This window comes from Coccinella septempunctata, chromosome 7, assembly GCF_907165205.1.
Source record: "Coccinella septempunctata chromosome 7, icCocSept1.1, whole genome shotgun sequence".
Lineage (NCBI taxonomy): Eukaryota > Metazoa > Arthropoda > Insecta > Coleoptera > Coccinellidae > Coccinella > Coccinella septempunctata.
Window position 1 is genome coordinate 25,302,722 of NC_058195.1, and position 17,640 is coordinate 25,320,361.

Below are 17,640 nucleotides of genomic sequence, written 5' to 3' on the forward strand. Positions count from 1 at the left end.
CCATCATGAAACGTCAGACGTTAAACATAACCTATCAATTTGGATTTTGATTTTATTTTGCTGGAACTCTCTTTTATCTAATATCTATAATATTGAGCCTCGACAGCTGGAATAATATTTGAAATATTGATATTCTAATGATTATATGCATAATAAAGAGAATTTTCAACTTGAAAGTATTTTATTATCAATGAAATATTCATGTGTAAAGAGACATGAGAATTGCAGTGTAGTTTCAGCCATTTCCTTATGTACTGAATGTAATCTGATAACACAGTAATTTAACTTAATCGTTTTGATAACTTTCAAATCACTGCTGATTTCCTATAATTTTCGTTCATTATGAGAAAATACACAGGAAATGTAAACAATGACAGTTTGAGGTTATCGAGAATTGCATTCAACAATCAAAATTCGGCCATTCGCAAGTCATCGGTGCTACTCGTTTAACGTTCGGTTAACGTACGTCGATGTTTGAGGTATACGTGGGAGACCGCTAGTTTACGTAGGCCGTAAAGCTGACGCTAACGTTAACGTTAAAAACGGACGAATGAGCATGCGTTGATGTCAATTATAACGTTAACGTTTACGTTCATGGCTGCACTTCAACTCTCTATTTTCGGTGTTTGTCGCGATGGATGGACGTCAAATATCAGGTACGTATTCAAGAGAAATATTATGAAATTGTGACTTTTATTTTCCCGTTTTCTCCGAAACTACTGATTTGCCACTGCCCAAATTTTAACTGTGGCGTCACAACATCATGTAGAATCACCATGCAAAATATTTTGAAAATCGGTGAGAGGTCGTTAAACTATAAAGCCATTAAAGGCAATATCCGATCAACACCGTCATCACCAGAGCTGCCAAAGTTGGGCTAAGGATGCTGCGCATCGGGCACCCAAAGATTTGAGAGTAAAATTCACCTTTGTATTTGAAATAGTTGGAATCGAACAGGAACTTCAATAGGTTAATAAATTTAGGCCTAGGAATATGCGTGACAGCCTCCATCTTACTCCAATTGTCCACTATTATCTTATCCGGCAACTCCCAAGAAATATTGGTGAAAAACTGATCACATCCAACGAAAGGATCTCATGGTCTGGAGGAATCTGCTTGTTATTACCCCTTTCTGCAAAATCGAAAGAATCCTTGACTGCCCAAGTGTGGAAGTCGTCCTTGAAAACTGACTTGAGGATGTCGGCAACAAACTTGCTAAGTTCACTTGTTGGAGATTTAATGGTGGAGACGATAGGTCTGAGAGGAGTTCCCTCTTTATGGATTTTTGGTAGACCGTAGATAGTGGGGGAAATGCCTTTGTAGTTATTCAATTGTCTCGCCGTTGTGGCACCGATGTGTGCTTGGTCTTTGAGATCCTTGACAAGGTTGTTGTTCTTTGTCTGATACTTCGATGTGGGGTCTGAGTTTAATTTCTTGTAAACGTTGGTGTTCTCGATGATATTCAAGAGCTTCTCTTCATATTGTTGTTTTGTGATGGCCACCGTGACATTGCCCTTATCTGCCATCGTTATGACGATGTCATCATTGTCCCTCAGGAACCTTTTCGTCTTGCAAAAGAGTCTGTATTGTGGGTTATTCTTCTTCCAAGCCTGATGGACGAAATTGGTGATGGCATTGGTTGATTTGGCCCTGAGTAAGTCCTGCGATTCCTGTGGAGCCAACCTCACAAGATACTCGGAGTCAGCCAATAAAGATTTAATTGACAACATATTAGAGGGAACAGAATGGGCAAATTTGGGACCAAGACTAAGTAAATGTTTAATGTCCCGTGGAAAAACATGATCTGTTAAATAGGCAAACCACGAATCTTCAACTTTTAAATCAGAGATGGACTTTTCAATCAAGGAATCAAACTTGCGTTTGAGAACGTTAGTGGAAGAGACAGTGAGCCTATCCGTGATCTAGACTGAGTCTGTTCAAAAATAGATATGACACGTATAGGAAGAACAAGTATCAATCTTTCACGGATGTGCTTAATGCCTGCATGCAGCGAGTTGATCTTTTTTATAGTGACTGATATTTCAAGATTGAGCAGAGTAGAAGACACCTTATTGCTCTGCTTGATGTGTCTTGGAATGACGCCAGTTGATCGGCATCTGAGTAGGAAATTTCTTCTGCATCTTGCTTTTGCCAATCTGGTGTTTAGGTTCGCCCAAGATTTGAGGTCTCTAACAGTTACCTCTCCATAGGTGTTCTTCATCTCATCGTAGAAACCCATCTTATTGCTCAGTGCGAGAGCTCTTCTGTTGTCCCCTGCGTTGTCGCCTATCAAATTATTAATACATTTAATGTTCTGCTCGATGTGTCTTGGAATGACGCCAGTTGATCGGCATCTGAGTAGGAATTTTCTTCTGCATCTTGCTTTTGCCAATCTGGTGTTGAGGTTCGCCCAAGATTTGAGGTCTCTAACAGTTACCTCTCCATAGGTGTTCTTCATCTCATCGTAGAAACCCATCTTATTGCTCATTGCGAGAGCTCTTCTGTTGTCCCCTGCGTTGTCGCCTATCAAATTATTAATACATTTAATGTTCTGCTTGATGTGTCTTTGAATGACGCCAGTTGATCGGCATCTGAGTAGGAAGTTTCTTCTACATCTTGCTTTTTCCAATCTGGTGTTGAGGTTCGCCCAAGATTTGAGGTCTCTAACAGTTACCTCTCCATAGGTGTTCTTCATCTCATCGTAGAAACCCATCTTATTGCTCAGTGCGAGAGCTCTTCTGTTGTCCCCTGCGTTGACGCTGTATTGTTTACATTCAAATCTAAACTCATATGTACCATGCGCATATACATTCCGTACTGTCCACGAATATAGGGGCCGTATCAGTACCACACAGCGTCATTCTAGAATAAGAACTCTATTCACTCACATCATTCATGTAACCAAATTCAACCAATATAGATATAAGGTTATTCAGTGTTTTTTATTCAACTCAATTCACAAGTAGATCGAGTGAAAAATATCACAAGATCGAACATGGTCGCTTCGAGCCCGATATGAACCAAGCGATATCAAACTCAAACAACAACTCAGGTCCTTCGAATCGAACAAATCATACATCATTCAAGAAACCATTTCCAGTGCGAATTAGTGTTTCCAAATCAGCTGATCCAGTTCTGTGAACCTGCAGACAACAGGATACCCATCAACAAGACAGCAGCGTTCCCATCAACAAGACAGCAGCGTTCTCATCAACAGAGTTATTCAACCGACGAAAGCATTCTCAAAACTCGAAGTGATTAGCAAGAAATCTCAAGTAAGCCTTCCTTTTTTCATTTTCGAATTCCTTGATTCATTCTGAATTGCTTATTTTTGCATATTATAGATTCTCATTTGTCAAAATGTCTGAAGAACAAATCAAAACCTTACATTTCAAACGAGGTAGTATCAAAGCACAAATCACGCGTTTTTCAAAATTTTTAGTAACCATAACAGATGGTAGTAATTTAGAAGAGCAAAATACACGTTTAGAAAAAATAGAACCGCTTTGGAATCATTTAAATGATCTTCAAACTGAATTAGAGTTCATTGATAAAAATACGACAACTGAAGATCATCTTTCTGAAAGAACGGAACTTGAAAATTCTTATTTCAAAGCTATTGGCCAAGCAAAGAAGTTGATAAAACAATTTACACCTGGTGACATAAACTCTTCTTTCAGCACCCACAATTTCCAAAATAATTCCAATAGTTCGATAATTCAAAATACAAATTCAAAGCTACCAAAATTAAATTTACCTGAATTCTATGGAGCATATGAAAAGTGGCTTCAATTCTCTGATACATACAAAGCAATGATTCATAACTGCCAATCTATCAATAAAATTCAAAAGTTTTGGTATTTGAAATCTTGTATAAAAAGTGAAGCTGCAAATGTTCTGACAGCTTTGGAAGTATCTGAAGCAAATTACGATAAAGCGTGGGATCTCCTCTGCGAACGTTATCAAAACAAACGAGTCATTATTCAAACTCATTTAAATGCCATAACTGATCTTCAGAATGTGCAAAAAGAGTCTCATATTTTACTCAGGAATATAATTGATACTGTCAATCAGCATCTCAGAAGTCTTGAATCTTTAGGATTATCTGTAGACAAATGGGACACCATCATTATTCACTTAGTTTCAGCCAAACTAGATGTAACCACTAAACGTGAATGGGTAGAACATGCATTAAAGATTAAATCAGATTTACCTACATTCAAAGAATTCACTTCATTTCTAAATCAAAGATGTCAATTGCTAGAGGGTTTACACTCAAACAAAAAAGACTTTAATTCAACACCAAGACATCCAGCTAAAAGAAATTTTCACGATTCAAGTGTTGCACATGTTGTTACCACAGATCCAGTATGCATTTTTTGCAAAAAGGATCACTTCATATTCACATGTGAAAATTTTCTAAAACTCAATGTACCACAACGTATAAGTGAAGTCAGAAAACTCAATGCATGCAATAACTGTCTACGTAAGGGACACTCATCAAGGGATTGTAAAAATCAACAATCTTGCAAAAAATGTTCTCTGCGACACAAAACTTCATTACATTTAGATAAGGAAAAATCTTCTACAGAAACCAACTCAGCGCTTCCTCAAAAAAATGAAACTAGTAATTCACAATCTATTTCTAATATTTCACAATCAACTCTCACTGCTTGCTCTGCGGAATATACGCATAGTGATTCATATGTTATGCTTCCTACAGCAATCTTACTTATTTTTGATAAATACGGAAATACTCATAAATGTCGAGCTATTCTCGATAACTGCTCTCAGTCAAATCTCATTACTGAAAAATTATTCAAAATGTTACAACTCCCTACATCAAAAGTCACTCATTCAGTTGAAGGTTTCGGTTCAAACATAACATCCGTACTCCACAAAACATGGGCTACTTTGAAGTCGAAAACAAATTCTTATATTCTAAAGGATGTACCTTTTTTGATATGCGATAAAATAACAAAGGATTTACCTGCTATTTCATTCAACATCAATAATCTCAAAATTCCATCTAATATTGTTTTGGCAGATGAAGCATTCAATGAAACCGGTTCAATTGATTTACTTATTGGAGCTTCTATTTTTTGGTATTTAATTTCTATTGGACGCATAAATGTGCCGGGTCAACAAGCGATTCTACAAAAAACAAAACTTGGTTGGATATTTTCCGGTCCTCTACCGATATCACATGCAACCACTTCAAGTTCAATTTGCAATATGACATTACAAAATGATAATATTCATGATTTGCTAGAGCGCTTTTGGAAAATTGAAGAATATCCAATACAAACTCAATATTCCCCAGAGGAAGAAGAATGCGAGAAACATTTTCTAGAAACCACGTTTCGTGATGAAACGGGCAGATTTATTGTCAGTTTGCCTACAAAGGAAAGCATAAACCAGCTTGGTGAATCTTTCGACGTCGCACTCAAACGATTCTATGCCGTTGAGAAAAAACTTTCAAAAAATCCTGAATTGAAGGAACAATATGGCTCATTCATGAATGAATACGAGAAACTCGGACACATGACCAAAATAAATACGTCGAATGATTCAATTCGAAATACAATATTCTATTAACCTCATCATGGAGTAATGAAAACATCTAGCACGACGACAAAACTTCGATCTGGAGGGGAAAACAAGCGAAAATTCATTTCATTGGTGGTTTTTTTATTTTATTCCCACTCCAAAGTGGGAATAATTTGAAAAATGAACAGTCTGGAAAATAGCTTGTGATCCATCTATAATCTATGGGGACGAAGGTCTCTCAGTCAATTTACATTCTACATGGATCGAGTTCTCTAGTCAAATACTTTATTTACACTCAATAAACGTTGCCAGACACATAATCTGTTCAGATCCTATTTCCATTGAATTGCACTGCTTCGGAGATGCTTCGGAAAAAGCTTACGGAACTTGTTGTTATCTTCGATCTGTTGATCAATTCAACCAAATTCATGTTCATTTAGTTTGCGCAAAATCTCGCGTCGCACCTCTTAAAATGATAACGTTACCTAAACTCGAACTCTGCGCGGCTCTTTTGAGTATTCAGTTCTCTCAAAAGGTTCTACAAGCCATGTCTGATAAAATTGATAACACTTATTTTTTATCTCACCATCTCTCGTGCCGCAAGGTGTTAAACTCGGGCTCAGGTTCATTGATACTTTTCAAGTGTTTATGTTGAGTGAAAATTATGAAACTAATATAGAAACGTAGATAAGAAAATTCTTCATTTAGTGGGGACAATCAAAGCCATCAAAATATTCAAGATTCTGGCAATTTTCCGTATACAAAGGTGAAAATTGGTTCAAGAAAGGAAAGCGAACATTCATTGATCCCATATGTGTGGTAAGATCCAGGCACATATTGATACGATAAACAAGGAATTAAATTCAAGAATGAATAAAGAGTACCATACGCTCACATACTAGATTGATGATGCCACAAAATAACGGAGAAGAAAATATTACATTAACAGATCTACTGCACGAAATAGAGAACTCAAAGGACGAAGTAAAGAATTGTATTTCGGCAACAGAAGTAAGACTGCGGTTTGAAATTCAAGAACTAAAAAATAAAAACGAGACTTTAGAAAAAGAGAAAGAAATTTTGAAAGAAAGACTGGAAAGAACCGAACAGTTTTGCAACAAAAATAATATTGTCATATTTGGCTTGAATAAAGGTTGTCCATTGAAAGCAGAGTACCTTTGCAGTGAAATTAATCGAATATTGGATGTGCAGATCGAACCGGAGGAGACAAATGATTATTTCACATTAGGAAAAGAAGATAATAGCCCAATTAAGATAGAATTCATCTCTTATCAAAGTAAGAAAATAATATTTGAAAGTGTTAAAAAACTTAAGGGTACAGGTGTGGCTATTGCGAATGATCTAACTCTGAAGCAACGACAGGACCTACAGAAGCTAAAGTAATTTTTACGAGAAGCTAGAACAAAATATTCAGAGAGATCATTTTTGAAAGGAAATAAACAAATAATTGGTGAAGAATCATACTTTTTGGAGGAATTAGAGAGATTCGGACTCGAACGAAACAAAACTAGGAGTGCTCCAAATACACCGAGTATAAATTCGGAAAGTGATTATGTGAGAGAGGAGATTCCGACAACTTCAACGTCGAAAGAAGTAACAAGAGAAATAACATCAAAAGAAGAAATTAATGAAGCTAGGAAATCCCACAATACCCCTCGAATACCCACACATAAAAAAGGATTTTTCAACAAAAATAGGTCCCAACCAGAAAAGATTGTGGGGATGACCCCAAGGCATAAATCAACATCAGAGAGAAAAAACTAGCCAGACCATGAAAGTAAGTAAATATTACGAAATAAAACAAATAATTATAAAATATATATATATATAAAAATCAAATAAGAAAAATTAAGTGAAAAAAAAATAATCACAAGAAACTGAAATTTAAAAAAAATGATATAATTGTTGTTACTACATTTTTTTGGAACGAGTAATTAAATTTTGAAATTCGGATGAATTTGTAATGTCAAAATGGACCCTTTTATTAGACAATATCGAAATGACGACTATAATACTATCGTCGTCGAGAAAGTTGATGAAATCAATAAATTGAGGATTAATGAAATGTTTGATATCCTACAGATGAATATAAGAAGTATTCAAATGAATTTTGAGGAGTTACAAGTATACCTAGAAGGAATGACTATATCATTCGATATCATCATACTGACGGAAACATTTGTGGTAGATGACATAAATTTATTTAAATTAAATGGATACCGACATGTCTATAATGAAGGTAGATACAATAGAAATGATGGTACAATCGTTTATGTGAGGGAAAATATAAATTTTGAACATGAGAACATACAACTGGGGGAAATAACAGCTATAGATTTGAATATTCAGAACAACAAAGAAAGAATTAGATTAACTGCAATATATAAGTCACCTAAATATGTAATCACTGATTTCAATCAAAAATTAGCGCTTTACTTAGAGGATAAAAAACATTGTAAAAAACACATTATCACAGGAGATATAAATATTGATTTATTGGAGAATGAACATGTAGTAGAAGAGTACAAAAATATATTGAACTTCTTTGGCTTCACATCGTATATAAATAAATATACACGACCTGAAAGTAAATCTTGTCTAGATCATTTTTTCGTGAAGGGTTTTCAACGGGGAGAATCGGACATCAAAGGTATTGTTCTTCATAATTTGATAACGAATCATTATCCAATATTGTTGAATGTAGATCTGAAAATACAAAGGAAAAGTATTATATTAAAGAACGAAAAAAAATACACAAATTACCTTAAATTGAAGAATGCACTGAGTCTGGAAGATTGGCAGCATTTATATGAAATTTTAGATGTCAATGAGGGAACTGAATACTTCTTGAATATATTGAAAAACTTAATAGAGACAAATACAACCACAATTCGTATAAAAAACAAACAGAGGATTGAAAAAGAATGGATTACGCAGAAAATATTAAAAACAATAAATGAAAAACAAAATATGTATGCCAAATTCAAAAAAGAATCCTAATAATGAAGAACTCAAAATAAAATATTCGGAAATGAAAAAACAATTACGTAAAACAATATTGAGAGCTAAGCAAGAATATTTTGAGAAATGTATTGAGGATAATCAGAACGAAACTTTAGCCTTGTGGAGGTACGTGCAAAATTCCTCGAAAAAGGAAACACAAATTACATGCATAAGGACAGAAGAAAATAGGGTAGTTGAAGATGAACAGGAAATAAGCGATATATTCAATGAATATTTTAGCGGTATTGGAGAGAGATACGCCAACGAAATAACGGAACCAGCAAAATTCGAAGAAGAAAAAATTCATTCACAAGAATCTTTTTTTCTATTTCCCACAGATTCCGAAGAAGTAGAAGAAGTTATAAGTAGCCTCAAATCCAGAAAATCTACTGGACATGATGGAATTCGCTCGGAAGTTTTGAAACAAGTGAAACATGAGATATCAGAACCTATCACCTATTTAGTCAACAATTGTTTCGAAAAAGCGTGTTTTCCTGACATTTTGAAGATAGGGATAATAAAACCATTACACAAAGGCGGAGATAAAACACAAGTTAACAACTACAGACCAGTTACTCTTATATCCAATGTGGCGAAAATATTTGAAAAGTTAATTAAAGTTCGAATGGTTGCTTTTATGAATAAGTACAATATACTTTCCAGCAGTCAATTTGGGTTTCGCCAGGGCGTTTCAACAGAAGATGCTATAAAATTAGTGACTGAAAAATTATATGAAAACATAGATAAAAATACTCCAATTCTAGCTGTTGTGATAGATCTGGCGAAGGCTTTCGATACTGTTGACCATCAAAAATTATTAGAAAAACTATCAAATCATGGCTTAAGAGGAAAAATAAACACCTTATTCCGCAGTTTTCTTTCAGGCAGAAAACAGATCACAAGAATAAATGGGAAATTTAGTAGAACAAAGATACCTAAATATGGGGCTCCGCAAGGAACATTACTCGGGCCTCTCTTTTTCCTGATTTATCTGAATGATATATTTCAACAAAAATCTGCTGGAGAAATTATAAGTTTTGCCGACGATATGATAGTAATGTACGAAGATACATCTTGGGAAAATCTGAAACAGAAAACAATAAAAGATTTCAGGATGCTAAAGAAATGGTTCGAACAAAGTAAACTCACCTTAAACCAACAGAAGACCCAATATCTAACCTTTTCATCTAATAAAGTTGGACTTCCAAATTTTGGCACCCTTCGAGTCGACGATAGGTTGGAAATAGTGAATACTAATTCAACGAAATATCTTGGTGTTTATATAGACCAACATTTGAAGTGGGATCAACATATGAATTATTTGACTAGAAAGCTAAGAGGAATTGCATACAGATTCAGATTAATACGAAAAGATATCCAATCCACAAGACATCTCCAAATAGTCCAAATACTTTATGACGCACTTGTGCAATCACGACTCTCATATGGAATCATAGGATGGGGAGGTGTCTTGGATTGTCATAAAAGAAGCATAGATGTCTTGCAAAAATATATTTTGAAAATAATTTATGGAAAGAAGTTTACATTCCCTAGAAGACAGATTTACGAACTATCAAAAGCATTAGATATAAGGCAAATCTATGCAAATAAAATTATAATAAATATCAAACAGAGGAAGATAAAATTAGTCATCAGAGAGCACAACTACCTGAACAGAACAAGAAACGTCAACTATAAAAGACAGAGGGCAGAAAAAAGAATAGAACAGAGAAGCTGCACATACCTAGCTTCTAGATTGTACCCAAATGTGCCTACGGAAATAAGAGAGCTAAGAAACATAAAGAAATTCAAGAAGGAAATAAAGAACTGGTTGACTTCAGAAGATAGATCCATGATACATAAAATAATCAATTCAACATAAAGAATAACTATATATAATAATAAAAAAAAAATTAAATATGAACTAAGAAAAAGGAAAATAACCCGATTGTGACAGATATTCCCGAACGTGACTGTGAACCCGATGAAGACGAAATATATGTATACAACGGCGTGACGAGGAAAGGGGACAGAACAAGATCTTTATTTTAGTATTTTATAAATTTGTTTTAGTTAGAGTGAAATTTATTTTAAACAACTGTAAACAGTTATTATAAATAACTCACAGTTTTTTCTAGAGTTCAAACAATCATTGGAATATTTGAATAAACTCATTATTTCTATTCTTTTCTATTCTATTCTATTATTGGAGTGATTCCAGTATTGCATTAGCTTGGATAAATACTGAACCACATCAACTCAAAACGTTTGTAGCGAATCGAGTAACTGAAATACAGCAGTTTTCAAATAAAAATCAGTGGGGTCACGTTCCCTCAGAATCAAATCCAGCAGATATTGTATCACGAGGCATTAATCCAAAGGAATTAATAGAATGCAAATTATGGTGGAACGGTCCTGTTTGGTTATCCCGAGAAAAATCTTTCTGGCCCAAAACCGATCGGAAATTCCTGAAATCAAAAAAACTGATCTTACTCTAATCATAATGACAGACTCTCAAGATATCAGTATCATTGATCGGTTTTCTTCACTCACAAAACTCCACAGAGTTATAGCCTTTTGCCTACGGTTTATAAATAACTCAAAAATCTCAATTCCTGAAAATCGTTTTGCAGGTAAACTATCAAAATCTGAAATCGATAGTTCTCTTAATACGATATGTAAACTTGTTCAAAGGAACGCATTTCCTTCAGAGTTTGTATCTCTAGAAAAATACAAACAGATATCCCCAAATAGTAAAATTGTATCTTTGAATCCATTCGTGGACAAAAATGGTTTGATCAGGGTGGGAGGAAGACTCAAACATTCCAACCTCACTTACAACCAAAAGCATCCAATTCTATTACCTCATCATTGCAATTACACTAAATTGGTAATATGGCATGAGCATTTGAGGCATCTACATGCAGGTGCTCAAGCTACTCTTGCAGCTGTTAGATCAAAATTTTGGCTAATCAACGGACGTAGCGCTGTTCGAGGAGTTTTACGCAGGTGTGTAACTTGCTTCAGATCAAAACCAATAGAAAGTCGATATCAAATGGGAGATATCCCAAATTCACGTTTAAAACCACAACGCCCATTTGCAACAACAGGCAACAGGCAACAACAGGCATAGATTTTGCAGGTCCTTTTCACATTAAAGATGGAAGAACGAAAAATAGAAAAATTATCAAATGCTATTTATGCATTTTCGTTTGCTTCGTCACGAAAGCAGCTCATCTCGAACTGTCTGAAGATCTCTCGTCAGAGTCATTTCTTAAATGCTGAACCAGATTTGTGTCGAGAAGGGGTGTTTGCACCGACATTTATAGTGATAATGGAACTAATTTTGTAGGTACTGAACGTGAATTGAAAATTGTTTTATCTAACCTCGAGAACAATAGCCAGTTCAATGACTTTCTCAATTTGAATCAAATAAATTGGCACTTCTCTCCACCACATGCTCCTAATTTCGGAGGTTTGTGGGAAGCATGCGTAAAATCAACAAAATTTCATCTAAAAAGAATTGTTGGTAATTCTCATTTGACTTTTGAGGGTCTATACACTGTAATAACTCAGGTTGAGGCAGTCCTCAACTCCCGACCCTTATCCCCAATGTCTAATGATCCTAATGATCTTTCACCTCTAACTCCTGGTCATTTCCTTATTGGCGAACCATTGACCACTTTACCTCAAGATGACGTCAGACATGTGGCAAGCAACCGCTTGTCTCATTTCAAGAAACAAATGCAACATTTTTGGCAAAGATGGTCACATGAATACTTGAACCATCTCCAAGAAAGAATGAAATGGCGACAATCTACTCCCAATCTGGAAACAGGCATTTTGGTGCTACTCAAAGACGACAACACAGCTCCCTTATGCTGGAAAATGGGCCGTATCATCGATGTGTTTCCCGGCAAAGACGGAATAGTGCGTGTTGTGAATGTGAAAACCGCTAATGGAGTCTTTAAAAGACCAGTGTCGAAGATTTGTGTTCTACCAATAAACTCTTAGAACAATAAGTCAGCTATCATTATATTGTTGAAAGCCAACCCTTTCAAGGGGGGCGGCATGTATTGTTTACATTCAAATCTTAACTCATATGTACCATGCGCATATACATTCCGTACTGTCCACGAATATAGGGGCCGTATCAGTACCACACAGCGTCATTCTAGAATAAGAACTCTATTCACTGACATCATTCATGTAACCAAATTCAACCAATATAGATATAAGGTTATTCAGTGTTTTTTATTCAACTCAATTCACAAGTAGATCGAGTGAAAAATATCACAAGATCGAATAGTCGCCTATCAAATTATTCACATTTAATGTTCTGCTTGATGTGTCTTGGAATGACGCCAGTTGATCGGCATCTGAGTAGGAAGTTTCTTCTGCATCTTGCTTTTGCCAATCTGGTGTTGAGGTTCGCCCAAGATTTGAGGTCTCTTACAGTTACCTCTCCATAGGTGTTCTTCATCTCATCGTAGAAACCCATCTGTAATTATGTATACAAAGAGTATTGCTGTATTTTCTAATCTACTTAATTATTGGGTACTCGGCATAAAGGGGCTATGTAGACAAATCACTTATTACACATATTCGCCGAAGAGAGAAGTTGTGTTTTGATTGTTCCTATCTTTTGTGATTGTGTGCTCGGGGTTTGTTCCGGATGAGATTTTTTCTCATATGGGTGGCAAGTAAACTGTAGCTGGCTTCTCTTGAAGAGAAAAATTTTTCGATTGATGCTTGTTTCGATAATTTTTTTCATTTGCGAATTTGAGATTTTATTCTGGAATCGTGTGTGATTATCGGTACTTATCTGTTATCTAGCCTCATATGTAGATGATAGCACTTCTTATCAGCTTCGCATATACGGGGTGCATTCGAGAATTAGATTTCTTGGATATTTCTGTAATTTTATTGGTGTATCCTATCCTTAACATTTTTTTTTGTTTTTCCTGCGGCCCTATTGTTTGTTTGAAAGTCATCGGCTATCGGCCCGGCCGTTGTGAAAAGTGACCCTTGTTTGTTTTCCCATATTTACACCAATCCGTTTTTAGGTGTTTCTGATGCCTACTATGTCTTGTATTAAATGTAATGTTACTGTAAAGGAGGGAACTGATAGGGTTGTGATATGTGATGGCTGCAATAGGCCTGTCCATGCACAGTGCTCTGAACTTTCGCCTGCTGAACTAAAATGTTTCGATTCTCGACCCAATACCAGGAGAAGGGTGAAATACTTATGTGCGGAATGTGAGAAAGGTCTTCAGCAGATTCCGAAGATATTGAAGCTCATTAGTGATCTCAGGGAGGAAGTTCGTGAAATGACGGAGCTGAGAACGGGGAGTACGGCTGGTAATCGGTTGAGTCCTGGACCATTGCTGGCTGAGGAGAGGATGATGAGCGAGTTGCTTGAAAGAAATAAGCGTTCCAGCAATTTTATAATACACGGCAGAGCTGAGAATGGCAGTACCAAAAAGGATCAAATGAGAGAGGACACAGTTCTTGTAAGCGAGTTGTTGAGGGAGTGTAATATACCTGAGCAAACAGTGGTACCTATCAGGCTGGGTAAATTTGATGGCACCAGAGAATTGCGTTCCCGTCCCATAAAGGTTCGTTTATCGTCACCGGAATGGGTTCCTCGGATCTTACGCAATTTCAGGAAACTCAAGTCTAAGTTTCCCAACCTGTCAATTTCCCCGGATAGGACGCCGCATCAGATGGCCGTGTTCAGGGCTGTGAAGACTGAGGTCGTTTGGCTGCTGGTGAGACACAGCTCACAATAAAGCATATAAATGGGGTTCCCACCATAGTAAGTTTGGTGTCGGAAAACTGAGATGTCCCAATGGGGTTACTACATCTTCAGTAGATGATACTTGTGCTTCAACGGTGGGTGTTTCCGTGTACTATCAGAACGCGAGGGGGCTCAATACTAAATTGACTAAATTTATGAAATCTGTTTGTGATTATTCATTTGATATTATTTGTATTAGTGAAACATGGTTAAGTGAGTCAGTTTTTGATGCAGAGCTGGTCCCTCCTGGTTACAGTGTAGTGCGTTCAGACAGACAGTTTGATGTGATTGGTAGATCTAGAGGTGGTGGTGTGCTTGCTGCATTCTCTGATGATTTGGTTTATGAGATTTTGGATGTTGAATTTATAGGGGATCTCATTCCATTGGTCGATATCATTTTGGTTCGGTGTATTTTGCCCATTAGATTTTTAATTTGTGTTTTGTATGTGCCTCCGGATGTCTCACTTTTTCAGCTGGAAACGATGGTGACTGCTCTTGAGATTAAACTTCAGGGTGGGACAGTTATCGTTGTTGGTGATTTTAACGTTCCTGGGTTTTCTGGTGCCTCTTCTTGTCAGAAGTCTATGCTGCTACAGAATTTCTGTGACCTTGTGGGTATGAAACAGCTTAATGCTGTGTTGAATAGGGATGAGAGACTATTGGATCTGGTTATGGTTGATGGAGATCCTGATGTAATGGTTTCTCACTGTGAGATGCCTTTTGTTTCGGAGGATCCATATCATCCAGCATTGAGTATTGATTTGAGTCAATCCTTGCATGTCCGTCTGGTGAATTTTCCCAGGGGGTCGAGATAGTTTTCTTTCGATTTCAGAAGAGCAGAATTCTCTGCTTTGAATAATTCTATCTGCCGCTATGATTGGAGTGTTTTGGAGATGTTCAATGTTGTCAATCTGGCCTTGGAATTTTTTTATGATAAGCTTTTTTGTTCTTTTCGTGAGCACATTCCTACTAGGTCAGAGCCTTCAATGGCGGGAAGATGTCCTGTTTGGTTCAGTGCTGGTACTAGAAGACTAATCCGTCTGAAAAATTATTACCATACCAAATGGCATTCCACGGGAGACAGAAGACACTATGACGACTTCAAGCGTTTAAGAGCGAGGGTCAAGTCTGAAGTTTCTTTGGAGTATGATGATTATTTGGCTGGCGTGCAGAATATCAGATCTGATCCAGCATCTTTTTGGAGACACATAAACAGGAAAAGGAAGACCACTCGGATACCAGGGGTAATTCGGGATGATGACAGCACGTATAAGGATCCTAAAGCTATAGTTGATTCATTTGCATTTCATTTCTCAAGTCTAGGAGGGATACATGTCTCCACGACTGAAAACTCATTTGATTTTGATCATTCTTCTCCCTGTGTCTTACCTAAAATTTCGGAGGAAGAAATTGAATCTATTATGAAAAAAGTTCCTAATAAACTAACTACTGGCGATGGTCAGATTCCTGCATTGTTGGTCAGGGAGTGCGCCTCTGCTCTCGCTTGTCCTGTTCATCTCCTCATTTCGATGAGTATACAAACATCGACATTCCCAAGCTTATGGTAAAGAGCTCGAGTAGTCCCGGTCTTCAAAAAGAATGACAAATGCGAGATCAAAAACTAGAGGCCGATATCGATCCTCTCCAATCTCGCCAAGGTAAACGAGGAGGTATTGTATAGAAGTATGCGTCAGGGTGTACAGTCCCACCTGGCTGAGGGTCAGCATGGTTTTGTGCGAGGTGGATCGACTATCACAAATCTGGCCACCTTATCACAGTATATTACAAAGACTGTAGATGATGGTGGTCAAGTAGATGTGATTTATACTGATTTTTCAAGGGCGTTTGATTCGGTGGATTTTGATGTACTTCTCAGAAAACTGTTTTCGTTCGGTTTTTGTCCTGCTTACGTGAGGTTGATTGGATCCTACTTGAAGGGAAGATACAACTATGTTTTTTATAATGGTTTTCGGTCCTTTGAATATGAACTGGAAGCTGGGGTTCCTCAGGGATCCAATCTTGGCCCTCTACTATTTGTGATATTTTTAAATGATCTGTTAAATTTCCTCGGATGCATGGCTTTGGCGTATGCTGATGATTTAAAGTTGTTCCTGAGAATATGTGGTGTGGATGATCTGAGGATGCTGAAGTTCAGTTTGCAGATTGTCTGGGATTGGTGTGAGAGGAATGGGCTAAAATTGAATTTCCAGAAAAGCTTCCAGATGTCCTACACTAGGAGACTCCACCCCTTGGTTGCCAATTACTTCATTGGGGACCACTTTCTTGCACGTGTAGATCAAATACGCGATCTTGGTGTATTATTTGGCAGTTCGTTGAGCTTCATTCCTCATATTAATGAGCTGTGCGCCTATGCTTGTAGAACGCTGGGTTTTGTCTTTAGATGCTCTAAAGAATTTGATGACATAGAGTTATTTAGAAAACTTTATTTAACTCTGGTTATAAGCAAGCTAGAGTTGTTAAAGTCTTCTATTTTTGGTAAAAAAAGAATTTCTGTTCAACAAGTCTGACTTTATTATATTTCTTTTTTTTTTTGACTAACTCGACACATACACACTTTTCAAAATCTCTAAATACATTCTCCTTGACAAAATATAGAACATAGAACATGAGACTTTCATACAGAAGTATCATTCAACTCAAATTTACATATTATTTCAACACTTTCCCTTGTAAATTACAGTTGAATAAAACAGATATATGTGAGATAAAGAGGTAAATAATGTGGCATTCTTAATGTTGTCCATTGTCCCTTCTCACATAAGTCCCATCTTCGCACATAACATCTTCAAACGTTCTTTTTGCAACGGCTTCGTCATGATATCTGCAACTTGATGCTCTGTAGATATCTGCTGGATAACCAATTTTCCCTCCGTTACTTTTTCTCTGATGAAAAAGTGTTTAATGGAAATATGTTTGGTTCTACGATGAAACTCTGGATTCTGAGCTAGTCTCACTGCCGCCGAATTGTCCACTTGAATTATTGGAACATGGTTCAGTTTCGTTATCGCTTTGAAGAGTCTACTCAGCCAAATCGCTTCTTTTGCACCCTCGTTGGCTGCGATGATCTCAGCTTCCGTTGTTGAGGTGGCGACTACTGCCTGTCGTTGACTCATCCAGGAAATAGCTCCACCAGAGTATCTAACGACGACTCCTGAGGTTGATCGACCCGTTGTCCTGCACCCTCCGAAATCTGCATCACTGTAAACATCTAAAAAACATTTTTCTGGATTGCTCTGATAGACTAT

At 36.7% G+C, this 17,640-nt stretch overlaps 2 protein-coding genes across 2 annotated transcripts in view; both read left to right on the plus strand.

Annotated features, from left to right (window-relative positions):
• The window catches only part of LOC123316452 (monocyte to macrophage differentiation factor), a 245,539-nt gene that overhangs the window by 60,630 nt on the left and 167,269 nt on the right, over window positions 1–17,640 (plus strand). The window lies entirely within an intron of this gene.
• LOC123316450 overlaps window positions 1–17,640 on the plus strand; it is a 29,196-nt gene that overhangs the window by 1,034 nt on the left and 10,522 nt on the right. The gene's annotated exons all lie outside the window — the stretch shown is intronic.